Here is a 12,679-nt window from a genome sequence, read left to right on the forward strand (position 1 = left end):
GAATAGTCTCTCGATTTTCCCTTTCAGTCTCATTTTTGAGTAACTTTTACTGTACCTGTAATATATGGACAAATGGCCCTCTGTCTCCCAACTCTTACCCTGGTTCCCTCTTGATCTCCCTTATACCCTCCCACAGGTTGCTATGGAAGTCTGTGCAAGCCTAATAGGGAACAGACTACTCTGAGGTGACTGCTGTCTAACTGGTCGCTGTTAGAGTGTGTTTTCTGAATCTGGAGTTGTGTACCTAACTGGTCCTACTGCTGTTCCCCAAACCCCTCTGGTTTCTGAAACACTTTCCCTTGAAGCATAGTTTCTTCTTGAGCCCCTGCCTTTCCTTTGGTCGGCCAATTCTCTGGGTTAAACTTTAAAGAAGGTTTCCAAGGTTTAAGTCCAACTTGAAGACAAGCTACCCCCTCAAGAAAAAAAAAGGGTGGGAGTAGTTTTCACCTTGGAAAGGACAGCTTCCACTGGTCTGGTGTGGGAGGACTTGCCTTGTCCTTGACTGTTGACTGTTTATCTGAGAGGTCAACCTTTTTAAAAGAAGGATTTCACAAAGTAGAATTAGACCTGGGTTTTCTGGTGGGTGGATGGGGTGGATGGATAGATGGATGGATGGATGGATGGATGGATGGATGGATGGATGGACGGACGGTGGGTGGGTTGGTTGAGACAGGGTCTTGCTTTGCAGCCTAGGCCTCAAGCTGGTGACCCTCCTGCAATGGGCTCTAGAATGCTAGGATTACAGGCTTATGTCACTATACCCGGCTTCCTTTGGTTTGAACTAAAGACCCATTCAAGGAGGAGGCACCACCAAACCCTAGTACTAGAAAACCAGGCTAAAGTGAAGGTGGTGTGGTAGGATTCACACTACTCCAAAGTAATTCTTCATTTTGAGTCTGCTCTGACTGCTAGCTTGGCATAGGGCTTCCCAAAACACTTAGGGCTCCTGGGTCAGAGTATCTGAAGCTGTCTTGGTTGTGGTGTCTCTTTCAAATCCAGCAATCCAAGTTTACTTTTGTTCTGATCGAGGTCAAGTCTCAGCAAACAGCACTTGGCAAAGGACTCACTTATTCTGCACTCAAGACCGATGACTGCTCCTTGCTGAGCCCTGGTTCATTTTGTTCCTGTCCCCTGGAGGGTGAACATGATGGGGCCCCAAGAGGCAACAGGGCTTGAAAGTTTCCATTTGACCTTCACTTGTCCCTTCAAATATTTGTCACACTTTGGAGACTGATTGTCTCAAGTCAGAATGGAGGCAGTGGAAAGTTTCCTCCAACTTCATCTTTAAAGAGAAGGCATTTTACAGTAAGGTAACATGGGGACTTTCTCTATGGGGTTGGTGTCTAGCTAGGGTAGAACCTGGGAGAGTTCCATAAGGCACTGAGGCGAAGTCCTAGTGCATAGCACATCCCCCAGGAGCATCTACTCAAGAGTGAGTTGCCCTTTTAGTCTGTTTTAGTAAATTATTTCCATTGTTCTTCAAGCTTAATTTTCTAAGGGAAATTGTTACTCAGTGTTTTAATCTCCCATGCAAGGTCTTCATCTAAGGCAGTGGTTCTCAACCTGTGGCTCACAACCCCTTTGGGGGTCACATATCAGATATTCTGCATATCAGATATTTACATTACAATTCATAGCAGTAGCAAAATTACAGTTATAAAATAGCAACAAAATAAATTTTTAGTTGGGGTTACCACAACATATTGGAGGGTCAGGGTCACAGCATTAGGGAGGTTGAGAACTACTGCCTCCACGTTATAAGGGGACTGTCTACCCACTTAATGAACGTGGCATAGAGTGTGTTCTGAAGCCAGTTCTTGGTGTACCGATCAGGTGCTTTCTTGCTGCCAACTCTTAAACATGGCTGCCACATCTTTTCTTGTGGGTTGTAGGTAGGGCCTTGTTCCTGTGCGCATGATCACTTTATCTTAGTTTTCATCTTATCTTCTGCTCTTTGATGAAAAACCATGAGCTTTGAGACCAGGATGGTTAAATTATGGAATTTTCCTGCCAGCCCCGGGACAAGCAACTCCCATTACCACTGCCAAGCACCCACTGTGTGCCAGCCACTCCAGAAAGCAGTGCTCAGGAGCTTTAGAACCACACTGTGTTTCAGCCTCTATGTTTGGGAGGGGCTGGGATTCAGAGGCGAACACACTGTCCATAATTCAGTTCTGTCCATCTGGTGGTACTTTGCTCTTGAACACATTTGCCAATGTACTGAAGACTGTCCTGTGGCATTGCATAATCCTAAAAGTGCCTCTCTATTTTCCAACCAAGATGCTACTTCAGGCCACACCTGGCTTGGGAGAGCAGACACTGGTCGCTGAGGAGGAAGGTCCTCGAGTGGGCCCTGCTCCAGAAGCTGTTGGAAGAATACTTCAGACACACTGTAGGTCAGCAGGAAAAATGCTGATGTGGTGCTATACATTTACACTTGGGGCTGGAGAGAAACAGCTGAGCAGTTAAGAATACTTGTCCTTGTAGAGGACTCAGGCTGGGTTCTCAGCACCCACCACTAGCAGCTCATAACCAACTGTGGCTATGATTCTAGGAGATATGACATCCTTTTCTGGCTTTCATGGGTACTGGCCACACACGTGGTACACATACATGTCGGTTCTCTCTCTCTTTCACTTTCTCGCGTGTGTGCATGTGTGCGCGCACGAGCGCGCGTGCACACGCGCTCGCGCGCGCACACACACACACACACACACACCTTGTAAATTTACACATTAGCAAAATCTCTACCAAAGAATCAGCAAGAAAAGCACTGGGCAGGAAATCCCTAGAATTGAGAATCAAGAAGAATGCCTGTTTCCCTTACTTGCTTGCCATGTACTCACAAAGCCTGTGTCTGCTCCTTGGTGAGCTCTGGCTTATTGTGTTCATATCCTAGAATAGACAAACTAGAGGGTGGCAATGCTGGGGGCCACAAGAAAAGAGTTTTGAAAAAAGGTCCTCTCAAAGATGATGGTACTTTTAGTGTGTTTCTTTTGAGAAGGTCCTCATGGGCTTGGGGAAAGCTGTTGACCCAGGTGTGAGGCTTGCTGAAAGAGGGTATTGCCAGTATTTGGAAGAGAAGAAGCAGAATGTCCAACATTCTTCAGGAGGGGAAGAATTTAAATTACCGGATAGGGCCCTAGTTTTCAGAGATGAACCTGTCCTTTTAAATTCTGGTACTTAATATTCCCATCATCTACCACAGTTGAAGAGGAGAGGAGAGGGAGGAAGAGCCCTGATGTGGGAACATAAAAGATGCCCCTTGAGTCTTTGGTCCTTGGGCTCTAGGGCTGAAGGACGGCCTATATATTCCATTGCATAGAACTTGGAGCCCAACCAAGAGGAATGTCATTGCCACATTGGCTGTGACCAACATTTGCAAGTGTTAGCTGCCAGGGCATGTTTGAGGTCTCCCCTTAGCCATCTACTCACGTTATGTCACTCATGTGACCTCACAGTGATGCTGCAGTCACTGAGGTATTGCTGGTTCTAAGAGCAGGACTGTCACCACAAGGAAGGGAAGCCATCCACGCCAGAGCTGCTGGGCCATGACTGTAGTGTCTGAAGCTTTGGACAAGGCCCTCCTGACCTTCTGCCAGGCTTGTTCCACTGCCTCATCTTCACTCAGCTGTGTTGTCTAGAGCTTGAAAGGAGGCTGTGTCCGGCTCTTCTGCTGTACAAGCCTAGGCTCTGTGGATGTGGCTTTGAGTGTGAGCAGAACTGAGCATGCAAGAACAACCCATAGGCCAGGCAGCCAGGGGTGCGATATGGAATGAGCAATTGGCTCTACTTGTTTCCTCTCTTCGTTCTCAGGCAATGACTTTCTCTTGCTAATAATAACAGGTAACCGCTGGCCATAAAGTCATGCCACACAGAGTTATGTTATCGAACCCTTGCTGCAACTGGGGGTAACATCTTGATTGTACAGGGAAAGGACATGCAGCTCAGCATTTTGTTCTTATATGTATAACTCCAGAGACTAGAGTTCTGACACCCTGTCCAGAACTCACTCTCACTCTGAGCTAATACCTGCTGGATTCCCTCCTGCTTCTCTGTGAGCTGAGAATCCGTGGCCTTGAAACTAGTATTAGCAAAAGAGGAGCTAACCCTGCACCACATCCCTGATGGAGGGCCTTCTTGGAAAGGGCCACGGGATGGTTTAAATCTGGAACTAGCACCCACAGGTTCGTTCTTTAAGCTGTTTATGGCACTGCTTTGAGGGTTGTGGAGCCTGGCTGGGGGAATTAGATCTCTAGGGATGGGGCTTTTGGAGGTCAGATCTGCCCCTCTAGTTTCCATGCATTCTCCCTACTGCCCAGTTCCAGCCATGTGAATATCCAGAATTGACACTCCTTCCATGAGAGACGAAAACTATTGAAACCATGAGGCAAAATTAAATTCTCCTACCCCTTTCTGTAGGTATTGCTGTGACAGCAACAAGGGGAGTGAAGTGACTAATACAGACCAAAGAGCCTCTGTTGTGTCCATTCAACAGCTGTGCAAGCAGACTGAGTGAATCATCTTTTTGTAGACAGGATATCACTGTAACTCCTGTCTCGGCCTCCCAGGTCAAATCTAGGTGTGTGTGCTGTGGTATGTGGTTATATATAGATGCATAGGCACACACACATGTATGTGTTGGCCCAAGGACAACCTCAGGTGCTGTTACTCAGGTACTGCCCACCAGCCATAAAGTGCCCATTGTGAGGCCATTACTTTTTTTCTTCCCCAAATTAATAGAATTACCAAAGAATTTTAAATATCAAAACACCTGATATTCCCAGAAAATCTAAATGGGAAATTCTTTCCCAATACAGTAATAGAGCCACCCAAAAAAACATGTTTGAGTTAATATGGAATCAAGGGCTCTTTTATCCAAGGAATACTTATAAAATTATAATGACACTTCTTTCAACTTTGAAATAAAATACCATGGAACTCTTTTTTTTAATACTGAGAATGGAAACCAGTGCTTGTGACATGCTAGATGAGAGCTGTATAGCGAGTACCTCTGCCTACTAGAGATACCTTTAGTGTAAGATATATGTGACCTGTGAGAATAAAACCAACCCAACAAGCAACAAAAATGGTGCTGACATATAAGAACAATGTTCCATTTTTTTTATTTAGAAACAATCATTTTACATTTCCACTCCTGTTCCCTCTCCCTGCCATCCTTCCCATGCTACCTACCAGCGCCCCCCATCCGCTCCCCAAGGACAGTGAGGTCTTCCATGGGGGAATCATCAAAGTCTATCACATCATTTCGGGAGGGCTTAGGCCCTCCTTTGTGTATCTGGGCTGAAATAGTATCCCTTCGTAGGGAATGGGCTCCCAAAGTCCATTTGTGCACTAGGGATAAAAACTGGCTCCAGCCGGGCATTGGTGGCGCACGCCTTTAATCCCAGCACTCGGGAGGCAGAGGCAGGCAGATCTCTGTGAGTTCGAGGCCAGCCTGGTCTCCAGAGCGAGTGCCAGGATAGGCTCCAAAGCTACACAGAGAAACCCTGTCTCGAAAAACCAAAAAAAAAAAAAAAAAAAAGGCTCCACTGTTAGAGGTCCCATAGATTGCCCAGGCCACCTAACTGGCACCCACATTCAGAGGGTTTGTTTCAGTCCAATGCTGGTTCCCCATCTCTACGACTGGGATCTGTGTGCTCTCACGAGGTCAGGTCAGCTAGTTCTGTAGATTTCTCCAGCATTGTCTTGACTCCTTTGCTCATCCCTCTTCCCTCTCCACAACTGGACCAGGAGTATGGCTCAGTGCTTAGTCGTGGGTGCCTGCTTCTGCTTCCATCAGCTACTGGGTGAAGACTTTAGGTTGGCAATTAAGGTAGTCATCAATCTCATTGTAGGGGAAGGGCATCAATGGCAGCCTCTCCACTGCTGCCTAGATTCTTAGTTGGGGTCATCTTTGTGGATCTCTGAACATTTCCCTAATGCCGTATTTCTCTTTAAACCTAGACTTGCTCCCTCTATTAAGGTATCTCTTTTCTTGCTCTCTTCTATTCCTCCCCGACTTGTACTCATAGACAATTCTGACAAATTCTCATTTTTAAAAGCCTGGGACTATTTTGAAAAGATAAATTTTAGCTGAACTAGATGGAGAATAAACACACTGAAAGAAGAAATAGCACTGAGGAAAATGACCATGATGGGAACCACATTAGGCTTTTGTATTGATATAATCAATGGAATATAATAGCTAATACAGAAATGGATGCTGACCTAACCAAAAGTAAAAGGAAAGCCACAGGATCAATGAAAGGAGAGTTTCAATGAATGCTATAAAGAAATTAGGATGAGGAGGGCTGGAGAGATGGCTCAATGGTTAAGAGCACTGGCTGCTCATCCAGAGGACCCAGGTTCAATCCCCAGCACCCACATGGTGGCTCACAGTCATCTGTAACTCCAGCCTTAGGGGAGTTTATGCTCTGTTCTAGCCTCTGAGGACACCAGGTACACACACAGAACATAGACATACATGTAGGCAAAACAATATATATATATATATATATATATATATATATATATATATATATGTCTGGATTAGAGCTGAGGAGATGTCACAGCTGATAAAGTGCTTGCCACACAAATATGGGGACATGAGTATCATCCCAGGATAAATGCAAAGAAACTTGGGCACAGAGGCACATTTTTGTAATCCTAATGCTGGCAAGGCAGAGGCAGCGGGCTTTCTGGGGCTTATTGCCAAGCCAGCTTGTCCAAATCAGTGATTTCCAAGTCTATGAGAAGCCTGGTCTTAAAAATAAGGTGGAGGGCTCCTGAGGTTGAGCTCTGGCCTACACACACACACACACACACACATACACACACACACACACAATTTTTTAGATGATCTTAAAACTTTAAACCCTCAACTAAAATTGCCCAGAGAAATGAATTCAAAGTAAATTAAGCTTTTAAAAATAAAAATATGTCAAATTAAAACAGTGGAATTTTTCTTAGACTTCAGACGGAGGGAAATAATGTTAAGATAAAGTGAGTATATAAATACCTAGCACTCTAAAATTCAATTAGACAACTGGGTGTGGTGGCACACATCTGTAATCTCCACACTTGGGAGACTGATGCAAAACGACTGCTATGGGTTACAGAGTGAGTTTAGGCCACCTTGGACTACAGAGTAGAACCCTGACTCAAAAATAAACCATAAAATGAAATGAAACAAAATGCAGGTGTCAGAGGAAAATATTTCCCAAACAAAAGATGCTGTGTGTGTGTGTGTGTGTGTGTGTGTGTGTGTGTGTGTGTGTGTGTGTGTGTGTGTAAGGGTCTCATTATGCAGACTAGGTTGATCCTACTACCTCAGCCTAGCTTCCGACACAAATAGGTTCTAACAGTTACTGATAATTTAGAAACTTCAACTGAAGTTTCCTTTTCTCAGATTACACTACTTTGGATCAAGTTGACAAAAAAAAAAAAAAAAAAACACTAACCGGGACACATACCACTTTATTTAATTAACCAGTCCATTCTTTTCTTACCTTTTTTTTTTTTTTTGGCAGTTCTCCAACTTTATTTGACATCCAACAGGTTAATTCTCATCCTCATTGACTGTAGATTTTTGAACTTGGTAACAGGAACATGAGTTACCAATGTATAGATTTTGTTTGGTGAGTCCTGATCCTCATTACTTTTTCTGGACAAATGTACACAGATATGGTATGGAACATTCCTTATTCTTTTGGTTCAGATGACTTTATTGAGCCTGGAGTTCCCATCTCCTTCATGGCAAATTTCCTGATTTCTTTGAGTTCCCGAGGAAGACTTGTCCTGCGGCCCACGCCGTGGATGTGCTTGTGAGTGCTGATGGTGTATTCTCAGGTCATCACCTCAGTGATGGCAGAAAGGCCCTTCTTCTCCTCGCCACCCTTCTTTGCTGGAGCCATTCTGCCAGGCTCAAGTTGGAAAGCCAATCGTGCTTTCTCTGTAGATGAACTTCAAAACTATCTTTACTAATTTGTATTTTAATAAAAAGGATTTACATTTCATTAATGAATTTGACAAATAATTTAAAAGATTGATCCAAATATTAGAAGTGTTTAAATCTGGAGTTTTGGTGGTTTGGGGTTATTTTATTTTATTTTTATGTGCATTGGTGTTTTGCCTGCATTATGTCTGTGTGAGGGTGCTGGGTCCCCTGGAATTGGAGTTACAGACATTTGTGAGTTGCCATGTGGGTACTAGGAATTGGGCCCCAGTCTTCCGGAAGAGTGGTCAGTGCTCTTACCTAGTAAGCCATCTCTCCAGCCCACTCCCACCACTACCACTGTTTTTGAGACAGAGTCTTACACTATATTCATGGATGGTCTTGAAGTCATGGTAATACTCCTGCTTCAGCCTCTCGAGTACTGTTGAGATTATAGTCATGACCCAGTCCACCAAGCTTATAGGTGTTAATTATAATTTAGAAAATTACATTTCTAATTTTAGAGATTTAAAAATCATAGTTACATAGAATTCTAAACCACAGGGTCTACAGCCATACCACCCTGAACATGCCCAATCTTGTGTAAAATAATAAAGCCAACACATAGGATAATTTGCCACAGTGGAGGTGTCATGATTCTCTGAAGCCATGGCATCACAGTATTCTGTCAGCATGTTCAGAAATAGGACTCATTGTCCAAGTGCCAGCCAGGGAGGCTCCTGATAGAGATGCTGGCAAGGCAGGGATGGACAGGGCTGCGTGGGGTGACAACTGTGTTTTGAATGTCTCAAAGGCACATTACAGCATGTGTTGCACCCTCCTGACACTTCAGTTGGATATAAAGTTAGGGCTCAATCATGTGCATGCAGCCACATTTCCCAGGAGAAATCTATTCAGCACCATGTGTCGTTACTAGGGCAACCTAATACCATGTCTCTCAGCTATCTGTTTCTGGGTAATAAGCTGTGGCGATGTATAGTAGCTAAAGCATTTAGTATTTCTTATGACTCTTCTGTTACACCATGGGTGACTGAGGTTGTTCGAAAGATGTATTCAGCAGATGACTGCAAGTTCAAATGGCCCCTCATCACCTAGGATCTCCAGCCACGTGACCTTTCACCCTTCAGTGGTGCAGCTCCAGGATGAGGACTTTGAAAAGGACAAGAGCTCACATGCAAGGATTTGTCAGGCCTCTGTCTTCACTACACTTGGTACTGTCACATTGGCCATAGTAAGCCTCCTTGTCAGTCCCCGATTAGAGGGCTTGGAGACCTGAGAGCTTGCATCCCAGAAAGACTATTTCACTGGGACACCAAAGTAACACAACAAAACTTTTTCTGTTTTGTTCATAAGGATGGTTTCACTTCTGTCCAATAAAGCCACTAGGCAGAAGGAGAGAGATAATGAAATGAGGGCCAGAGAAGACATGGACTAAGAGTCTCTGACTTGCAAAAAACCTCAGTCCTCTTCAAATTTTAGAGTACAGCTAAGTAATATGGACTGTGAGGTAACATATGGAAGACATGGCCTTGTTTTCACAGTGCTGAGGGCCAAGGCCAGACCTTGCTCATGCTGGGCCAGTATTCACACTGAGCTACAGCATTGCACAATTCTAGCAAGCATCAGCTCATGCAGCTGAAGAAAACCAGGCTTCATCTGGTGGGACCTTCATCCCATCCTTTTCCTGGAGTCTGGGGAAAATCTCCACTTGCGGCCCTAGATTTCTCTGCTATTCCACCTTCAGGAAGGGCAGATACAAATGGCATCTGATGGATGGTGCCTCCATTTCTCCCAAAGGGCTTCAATCTCTTGGACAGCAGGTAAACCAAAACTGGCGAATGATTTTGTGGAGAACAAACATTTCCACTGGAAAGGCAATGTTGTATAGAGGATGAGTAATGAATTAGCTGAGGGGTAGTGAGGAAACTGAGATTTTTTGTAGCTAAATTAAATTCTTTATGTGAAAACTGAAACAGACTCATGACATCCACTGACCAAATGAATCCTGGACAACTAGGAACAAATATATCCCTGTCCTGCTATTATTACAAAGCAAACAACTGTCTAGATCAGTGGTTCTCAACCTTTGGTTCTCAACTTCTTCACATATCAGATATTTGCATTATGGTTCACAACAGTAGCAAAATTACAGCTATGAAGTAGCAAAATTGTATGGTTGGGGGTTACCACAACATAAGGAACTGTATTGAAAGGTTGAGCATTAGAAAGGTTGAGAACCACTGGTCTAAACAGTTCAGCTTTTAAGTTAACTGACCCAGAACTATTGCTTATTTATACTTTAAAAGAATGATGTGTATTTAAGTAAGGGAAAGACTTTTATTTTCAGCATCAACCGGCTGTAGGTCCTGAGCTGCTCTTGTCTTAATGACATGGTCCTGTGTCGCCATCTTCAGGAAGAGACAAACATCTGCTCTTACTGAACACTGTAGCAGCTCCCTCTTTAAGTTGAGGCCTAAAAGCTACAGTTCTGGGACAGACAAGTATTCCAAACCGCAGATTCTGACTTTTAAAGAAAAATGCGGGTGCATGCCCATCCATGCTCTGTGTTGTCTTTGCTGGCAGGGTCCCAGTTCTGCCCCAACAGACAGTGAGGCTTGTGGTAAGCATCTATTAACAAGTGCTTCTCTCCTTGTATCCCAAAGCAAATCCATGCTTACTGTACAGCTTTGCAAATCACTTAGGTTAAGCCAAACTCCAGGTCAGGCCTAAACAACTCTGCATTTCAGGGAGGATAGTTAGATTTATCCAAGGCTACTATCCTTTAGGATTAAAAACTAATGACCTCTGCTTTTCATAGGCCTAAGGAAAAACAACCTTTCCTGAAAAAAAAACTTTTTAATTTTATTCCTTTATAGCTTCCTACTGTTTGTAGTAGGGAAAGCAGCGTCTTTAAGTGCTGCTGAAGGACTAAGGGCTAACTTCGAAAAGTAACTGATTGGAGTATGGGATGTGCTGTAGTTTAGATCAGGAATGTCCTTCAAGGGCAGTGGCATCTGGGAGAAACTAGAGGGGGCAAATATGCCCAAACATGTATCATATATGAAATTCTCAAAAAATATATAAATAAAACATTTAAAAAGAAGAAATTAGAATGTCCATACATCATATTTTAAAGGGTCTTTGTTTTGTCTGAATTGCAAAGTTATTTGATATATTAGCATATTAGAAATTCCCTTATATTGTGTATTGCTATCTATACTAGTGGGTTGCTTAATGATGGTAATTCATTCTGGAAAATCATCACTGAATAACTTTGGATAGTGTAAGTCATGGCACAACGTGGCTCCTTCATGCAATCATGAGATGTAGTAAATACCAGATGCAGAAAGCTGTTGCCAGCAAAATAAGGCACATGGTTTCACATAAAATTATTATTTTAGAAGTAGAAAGAGAGCATTCTAAGATAACAAAGTAAACAACAATCCATTAAAACAATCACGTCTCATCATTACCAACTATTAAACATAGTCATCATATTTGTGGTCCCTCGTTGATAAAAAAAATAGTCAGTGTGGCACATGACTATTAACACATCTCAAGGTATTTGCTCAAAAACATTTTCTAATGAGTTTGAACATTAATGGTTAAAATATGTGTGTGTGCGTATCTATCTTCTGAGCCAAGCAACTGACAATTTGGAGAGTTCAGCTGTGCCCTAGCAAAGGATTGTCCCAGCTGGACTTTTTGACTGCTTCCATCCTGACATTGTAGGTTAGGGAGGATCCTATGGCTCCCTATCACCTATAGTTGCAACTCTGCCTTAATTGCCTGTGGTCTTGAGTAGAGCAGCTAGAGTATATAGGCTGGGGATAAACTAAGGGAGGGTCTCCATGGATGCAGCTATGGGAAATCCATCGTCACTGCTGGGCAACAACTTTCTGTTTCAGCCCTTGTGGGGGGACGGGCAGCCACACCCTGTAGGTGACCTCACTATCACAGCCTAGAGGAACCAGCCCCTAGACCACCCAGGGCTTCAAAAAAATCCATGAGATTGGTTGTGTGTGAAATGAGACTTTCTTATCTGAGGGGTTAGGGGAAAAAAGACATTCAAGCACTCTCCTGATGGATTCCCTCTTTATTCTCTCATGCTTTTCACTCATCTGTTCTCCACAGCTTATGTAACCAACAAAATCGTTCAGGCAATACAAAGAGGTCACACTCCATTTCTTAAGTAAATGATTAAAAGCAGAGTCATCCTGACAAATCACTTTCAATATATCTAAATAACATGTCACAGACCAAAGAAGGGGCATATTTTTCTTAGCCAACTCTTTCATTGGCAGGCTGCAAATTGCAGTAGTAAATAATCAGTCATTTTGTTGTCTATATTGAGAGGTAATCTTACAAAGAATTTTAAAGGAGTTATAAACATAACTGAGGATTCTAAGAAAATAAGGGAATTCTATACTATAACCTATACTTCTGAGTGTATAAACCTTTGAACTAATATTCTATGATAAATTCATAGATTCCTGGCTTTCTCAGTCTCTATCAGGTAACTGGAAATTAAGTTTCTGTACTTTGGATTACATAACAAATTATGGCCCTTAAACTTCTTGAGATCTGCTGTATATGACATTTAAAATGTTTAAGTTGTCTACAGTGAACCGTGAACATGCCTAACAGTGATCTTTGATTTTATCAAAAGGATGATGGGGCCCCACAATGACTATTCCACCAGGACTATGACAACACCACTAA

The 12,679-nt window shown here is 43.1% G+C and overlaps 1 pseudogene; it reads right to left on the reverse strand.

The window, feature by feature from the left end:
• Positions 1–7,542: 7,542 nt before the first annotated feature.
• On the reverse strand, positions 7,543–7,925 carry LOC107979144 (annotated as a pseudogene).
• Between the last annotated feature and the right edge of the window lie 4,754 nt (positions 7,926–12,679).

The sequence above is a fragment of the Cricetulus griseus genome (genome assembly GCF_003668045.3).
Source record: "Cricetulus griseus strain 17A/GY chromosome 1 unlocalized genomic scaffold, alternate assembly CriGri-PICRH-1.0 chr1_1, whole genome shotgun sequence".
Lineage (NCBI taxonomy): Eukaryota > Metazoa > Chordata > Mammalia > Rodentia > Cricetidae > Cricetulus > Cricetulus griseus.